The sequence below is a fragment of the Chaetura pelagica genome, unplaced genomic scaffold, assembly GCF_000747805.2.
Source record: "Chaetura pelagica isolate M959 unplaced genomic scaffold, ChaPel_1.0 scaffold11, whole genome shotgun sequence".
Taxonomy (NCBI): Eukaryota; Metazoa; Chordata; class Aves; order Apodiformes; family Apodidae; genus Chaetura; species Chaetura pelagica.
The window spans coordinates 5,592,757-5,600,161 of record NW_009952694.1 but is presented as its reverse complement, the minus strand read 5'-3'; positions in this window follow the sequence as shown (position 1 = coordinate 5,600,161).

Sequence of the window (7,405 nt, the reverse complement as noted above, 5' to 3'; positions counted from 1 at the left end):
TTCCCAAAGAGGACCCTCAAGCGGGATCAAGAGAAGGTCACTGGCTCTGCCTTATGTTTGGAGGAAAAGAAACAAAAGCCTGCTATGTGTCTTCACTTGTGAAGTTGCTTGTGGACAGTTCTGAGCTGTTTGGGCAGTGCCCCATGGTCAGTGGGCTTTCCAGCAAGAAGGTCAGGCTTGAATGGGACACATGGACTGGAGCGTCCCATGTTTCCTTCTAACAGTCTCTCCTGGTCAGGTCTCAGGCTCAGGGTAGGTCCTCCCCACATTCACCAGTGTCTCTCTGTCTTCAGGGCACATGAGCTAGACATCAGCCATGCAGCACTAAATATATCTGTGTACTACCCACGTGTATGATGCATATGTACACTATATATTATATATATATGGGTTATATGTATATATTTGGTGTGCCTACACACATATATATGTATATTTAAAAAAAATAATCCACCATGAGAAGTGTTCAAAGAATGAAAAGATGCCATGCTTTCTTCCAGTTTCTAGTGTGCCCAAGTTCTGATTTGGAGGTGGTGTGCAGAGCCACATCTTTCTCTGCAAGATTGGAAATGGGAGAGTTGGACTTCTGTTTGAAGGAAGGGCAAAAGGAAGAAAATTAAATCTGTGGTGATACTGCTGGTATTTACCAAGCAAACACAGATTGCTTTCCAAAGGCAGCAGTTGTTTTTTCTTCTTTATTATATCCTAAGTGCTCTCTTTCTTTCAAACCAAAAGGAAATTTGTCCAAAAAGTCACTGTCTTTGAACAGCAGCAGGGACTTCTGTGTAATTTATGCTGCAGGGTTCGTTGGAGCAGGCACTCAGTCCTTCGACCATGGAGTGCAGGGATCACTGAGAAGGCTAAATAAATAAAACCTATTTGCATAACAGTGTCCAGAGGCCCCAGTAACAACATCTCCTAGAGGCTGCCAGTGCTCTTTGCCTTCCAGGTGCTCCTGGCTCGCCACACTGTGAGAGCTTAACACTTTCAACAAACTTCAGAGGCCTGTTGGCCCTGTGCTCCAGTGAGACTCAGACAAGACATGCTTAGGCTTAGTGAGAAATACCTGTTTTCACCCATCCCTGTCATTACTTTATCATGTTTTTGCTTATCTTAGAGGACTTGCAATGTCCTTGCTGGTTGTCCATTTCATGTCTGAAAACGTTCTGGTTTTGCAAAGTCAGGAACTTTGTTATTGGGCTCATGCTGTCTGGCTCCACAGATGTGGGAGCTCCATGGAGAAGGTGGCCCTTTCATCTCCTGCCACACCATATTAATTTTGCAAATGTGACAAGCTCAGCTTTGCAAAAATAACATATTGCCCATGTCTTGTTCTATTTAATATGGTATTCAAATAGTCCAAGTGCTCAATGACATGGGCTGAGGGAAATGGCTCTGCAGACTTCTTTGTCACTTGATGGGCAGCTGGCTTCCAGAAGTAATTATAGCTGTTCAGTGCTATGGTACACCAAACCTCTGGGGGATTAGTGAGGCACTAGGTGCATGGTGACTCAGAGGTACAAACAGAGATGCTCTAGTTCCCAAGCCATAAAGGCCTTAAACATTATAAATCCTAATATCCACTTGGACTTGGGACTAAAGTGAGAAGGAAGCATTGCAGTGACCTTGCAGAGGGCATTCTAATTTTCCAGAAATCCAAACAGGGAAATTTAGGCTTCAGGAGTTTAAAAATGAATTGCATTGCCATCGTGTGGATGCATGGAAACTAATGTCTACTGAGAAAAATTCTGGGACCCTAGTTTTTCAGAAAGGAAAACAAAGTCATGATAGTTATGAAAGTTGTTAATTCAAAATACTTTACAAAATGTGGAGTGAAATTATTATAACAATTTAACTATGGTGGTGTCCAAGTTAACACTGAAGCTAGTTTGATCATAGTGTTTTGGGTAATTAGTAAGAATTACAGTCTAATGTGCTCATTAATGTCACTACTTTGTGTCATTTAGTGCTTACGGAATTAGGTGTTAGAAGCATTAAGTACTTAGAAATGAATATGCAAAATAGATAAAGTAGTACAGGATCAGCATGAGTCTTTGGTGACTTCTTCAGGGTGATGTTTCCAGACACCAGGCTGCATGAAGAGGTATTAGGTAAAATCCTATCTGCTCTGCTTGAGCAATAAAAACTGGTAACCTGTTTTCAACTTAAGTAAACATCATTTTCTGTAGTAATTACAGTACCAGAAGCAAAACTGATGAAGTAATGAGTGTTAATTAGGCTCCATGTAATCTTAAACTAATCTAAGTCAATAATTACTAGACAAGAAAGGGAAGGTTTGCAAATACTTATGGCGCAATGATCTAAGCAGAAGTGAGACTGGAATGGTGTTGTCTGTGCACCTTTGGGGCATGTCAGCTGCAGGCTGGTTGTTTTTGTGCTTCCAGCATAGTTTTTTTCAGGACACATACCAAAGTTTCCAGGTTTTCAGATTGGGATCCCCTGCCTTTAGCCTCTGATGTTTTCCCACAGGTAAGAACCTAGACACATTGCCTGACTGTCCCAGAAGACATCCATGCTTTTTTCAGTGGTGCTTACTCTGTTTTTATCACCTGTTCTGCCCCTGGCTTAACATATCCTGGCTGTGTCCTCAATAGCCTGGACATACCTTGGCCCACAACTTCCATAGGTCACTGCTTCTTGCCCACTATTTGCTCAGAAAATGTTGTGCTGTGATATCAAAGAAAATCCCAAATCAGTGGGGGGGTTGGGGTAGGAATGCTTATTTCCAGCCACAGAAACAAGACACCTACTGTATCATTCTTTTCTGTGTATCTTGCCAAGGAAACCGAAGAGATCATCCAGACTTTTGTTCTATCCTAAAGCTCCATCTGGATCAGACATCATATAAGGTTTCATGTAGAAAACTCTTTGCTAAAATGTTCTTGTAGGCTGTTGCATGGTCCTCACATTGTAAAGCCCAATTTGCAGTAGTTTAAGTAATTAGCCTCCTAGGATATATAGTTCTCTTCTGCTAAGACTGGGACAAGTGAGGGACCAATGCTGGATCACTAGGACATCAGGCATTATTTCTGCTGTTGCTGCTTTCTTCTGTAGTACCCACAGTAGCAATACAATTATTGCATGAATGAATACAAATATTTTGCTTATGCATTTTTCCCAGGACAGAATTAGGTGGAATGGGGGAGGGTGAAAAGTGTTTGGTTTTTTTTCTGTAGGACATAGCCAAATGCACAAAAAGTAATGAGGAATTATCTAAGCAGGAGACTTCAGAAGAATCAACAGGACTTTTAAGGTACTGAGGAGCAGTGGAAAGAGGGCAAGGACACTGCAGGAAAGTAAATGAATCCTTAGTGCCAGTCCTTTCCTGTGATTCTAATTTTACTTGATAATTCAACCAATTTACCTGATTCAAAGTAAAGTTCAGTGGTCTGTGACTTCCCTGATCACCCCATATGCTTTTTTTAGAACAACTTACAGCATTTGCTACCCTTCATTACTCCAGTAGAACAGCTGATATTAATGAGAGAGTTCATGTTTCTAGCAGCTTAGTCACTTCCATCACAAATGCCTTCAGCTCTCTTGGATGTACATGGTACACTGTGCTGGTGATTTGTTATTCTTTAGCAGTTCGTTCCAGCACCTGCTCTCCTGACACTTTAGTCTCAGAAGTTGTCTCATCTTCAGGTCTTGGAAAGGGCAATTCTAGGAGAGGGATCTCTCCAGGAGGTCTCTCTCTGGTGCAGTCTGGCACAGAGAAGCACCATCTCTTCGAGTCTGGGTAAGTACTTGCCTTTACAGCCTGCTTCTCCAAGAGAGACTTCCTTGTGTGATGCAGCGACACTTACAGCCATCCCTTCTCCATAAAGAATACTAGGAACGCGGGAGCAGGAGGGACCCCTGTGGCTCACACAAATGTATACAGGTTGAGCTGCATTTCAGAGGTAACCACAAATTTTGCTACTCTGTCTCCTTCTGGAAAGCAGTCCCAGAACTTCCTCACTCTGCATCTAACACTCGTCATTCCCTCTGCTGTGGATTCTTTTACTCCTGGCTATCAAGACCCAGATTTCGGGCAATATATTGAATGCTGCTTCTCAGCCAAAGAGATGATGATTCCCAGAGAACAGACCATATGGTGAGGATCTGGGGAAATCTCTTGGTGATGGTAAAAATGTATTTCAATCTCAATATTACTGTCCCATCTGGAAATACGGAATATGCAGTAAACAACACATATCAGCTGCCTGTCACCTCTCCTGTATCTGGGAATCTGATTAAGTTTCATTGATGTCTTCTGGAAGTCTTCAGCTTCATTGATGCTGAAGCCCTGAATTGACATATTTTCCCTTTTGCTATGTATTTTTTTCTTCCCTTTTTTGCATCTACATGTGGATGAGGAGAAATTCACTCTCAGAAGAGAAGGAGCAGAGCAGTCGTATTGAGGACAAGGGTGAGGAACAAGGTGACATCAGTGTTTTCTATGGCTCAGAGTTTCTTCTCTTCTTCTTTGCTTGGAGCATGTTGGCCTCCCATTTGCACACTGCACTTGTGCTGATGCAAAGTTTGATGGTGAAAGCAGGGCAAAAATCTTCATGTCTATGTCATGGTCTCCTGTCAGGCTGATGAATGGGAAACAGGCAGTAAAGCTAGTTATGCCAGCTGGTTAAGGGGCAAACTGTATCAGGTTTTCTTGTCTTTGTCCTGCTTCCCTCATCCTTTTCTTCTTGAGAGCTCAAAATACATCTGAGCACAGAGGTGTGAGCAGGGGAGGTAATGAGAAATGAGTGGTACCTATGGTGTGGACTGGCAGGGAATTAATATTATGTTCACAACTCCCCCTCCCATTAAGAAGTGGAGATTGGGGACTGTGAAGGGAGAGGAGTAACAGAAGAGAGATTATTTTTTAACCTGCTTAGCAGCAGCAACTGTTGAAACATAAAGCTAACTGTGAAGGGTGTTTGACTTCTCAGCCAAGTCTGAAGCACAAAGATGCTGAGATGCTGGTTAATGTTCTTTCTGTCTTATGATATTGTGTCTTTTCCTCTCCTTTTTGTTTTGTAGGTACTACATGTTGCTGACTTGCTGGGCAGCAGATACCTGATCAGTGCTCATGGAAGACATTATTATCTCATGTCTCAATCACAGCTGGAAACTCACCAGGATACTTTCATGGAGTAGCTATGCTCACCTAGCCAGCTTCACCTAGTGAAGCATTGTCCCAGCACAGGTTAGTCCCTCTCCCTTTGCATATCACAGCTGAATTGCAGCTACTCATAGACAGGCCCCTGACAGTTTTCTGTTGCAGTTTCTGTTTTTTGACTCTTTTGATCTTTGAAAAGCATAATGCTTATCTGCCAGATGAACAGTTCATGTTGCTGAGGGTGCAGGCCCAAACTCATGGAAAAAAGCATTTGCTATGATGACGTGTGTGAGACTAAATGTAACCAGCAGAGTATGGAACCTGGTACCAAGATGGTGACAGTGTTTTTCTTAGCATGGTATCTCACTTGCAACTTGGATTTCTGTAGCCAAGGAAAGGTAGTCTGAGGTAGAAAGGCTCAAGGCGGTGGCAGAGCTGGGGATGAGACCTTGAAAAGGTGATGCCTGTGCTGATGCTGTTCCCGTAACCATCACTGCCTTAGGACATTACTGAATTTTTATGATGTGGTGATAAAAACAATGGGTAAAATGACAGAAACAATGGGGGAAATAACTGATTGTCCCAGGCTTGGTTACAAGGGTTCATTAGACTGAAAAATATCTGATGAAATTGTACTTCATAAGACTGATCCAAAGGATCATTGATGTGTGTGTAGTAGCATTAGCCACTGACAAAAAAATATAAGCAAGAGTTTGCTCAGTGTGTTTCAGTTTAATAATGTAAATGGTAATAAAATACTACTTGTAGCATTGGTGGCTTGTGGTGTTAAAATGGAAAAAAATTTACAATGCTGGACTTGTAATTATTGAAGGTGATTATAATTTTGGCTTCAGTGAAATTGTTTTCCTTCCAAATACAACACTCTTCACTCAAGTGAATTTATTCATAATTTAAGTACTGCACTTGACTTAATTGGCATATGGTGTAAATTAACCCCTCTCAAAAACATGATTTATGTACTTTGTTCTAAATGCAGCCTTTTTTTTGTGTTAACTCTTGCCAATTTAGGCAAAGTTATTTTGGTTTGCTCTGTCCTGGCTTCTCCTTATCTGATCACTGCCCTGCCTTTTATTATTCAACAATTGCAGTTACGTTGATGATGTGTGATAAAGCTTGTTGAAAATGTAATGCCATTTTCTTGAAAACAGAGAACAAAACGTGTAACAATTTCACTCATCAAAATTAAACCACTTGATATAGAGACTTCTTATAAAGTGGTTAGTTGTGCTGATTTCAAGCATTTGGAAAAACAAGAGTTTGGTATTTCAGAATTAAGCAAGGTGGGATTTCTAAACAGAAATCAGCTTCTTACTGTCTTACTATTGCTAATAAGAAGGGATTCATTAAAAAAGAAATATCTTATTCAACGTATCAATGAATGCCTTAAAAGAATCTGTTTTAAAAACATTATTTTGTGTTATAAAAGAAATAGAGAAAGGTCAATGTGCCTTTTTAGTTTCCTCTGTTTCAGATGGATGAAAAAGAGGAAAAAAAGATCTACTGGGGAAAAGGCCAAATTGATGTAAAGGAGGAAGGATTCAAGCTATTATTTTTATTATCTTTATGCAAATACTGTTTAGATAGGCTAATCTTATTTCTAAGCCATTCTGAGGGTATATGTGAACACCAGTAATGCTGTGAATGAAAGCATAACCGAGAGAGGCAATGAGTGGTGTGTGTGTGTGTGTGTGTGTGTAGATAGCTGCAGAGAGAGAGGTCTGTATCTGTCTTTGTATCTCAGATAGGGACTAGGTTTTTGTACTTGTCTTAAAAGCATCAAGATCAAGTGGTGGAAGGCAGCAATTTGCCTTTCTCATGATCACATTTTCTTAACTGATGCAGTGTGTACCCAGTGAAGGGGTAAGGCTGGCAGCTCTGCTTGTGCCCTGAAAAGGAATGACTGTGGGCAAAACCGAGAGACCTTCAAGACTGTGAATGGTAAGGAAAAGTGAGCAGGGGACTATTTTGTATTCTAATACATGCTGCAGGAGCATGATGGCATGTTCAGAACACGCAAAGGAAGAACAACTTTGAGCATTGGTCCATGAAACTCATTGCCGTAGGGTGCTGTGGGGCCGAACGCTACTTGTTGGTTGAGAATGGGACTGGAGAAATTAATGTAAGAAACATCACTGGGATTGTTAAATGCAAAGACATAATCTCTAGCTCAGGTGGTTTTTGATACTTCAATCACTAGGAGATTAATTATACCTCCTTGTCCTGTTTCTGTGTTCTTTGGTCATTGGCTGCTGGCCATTTCAG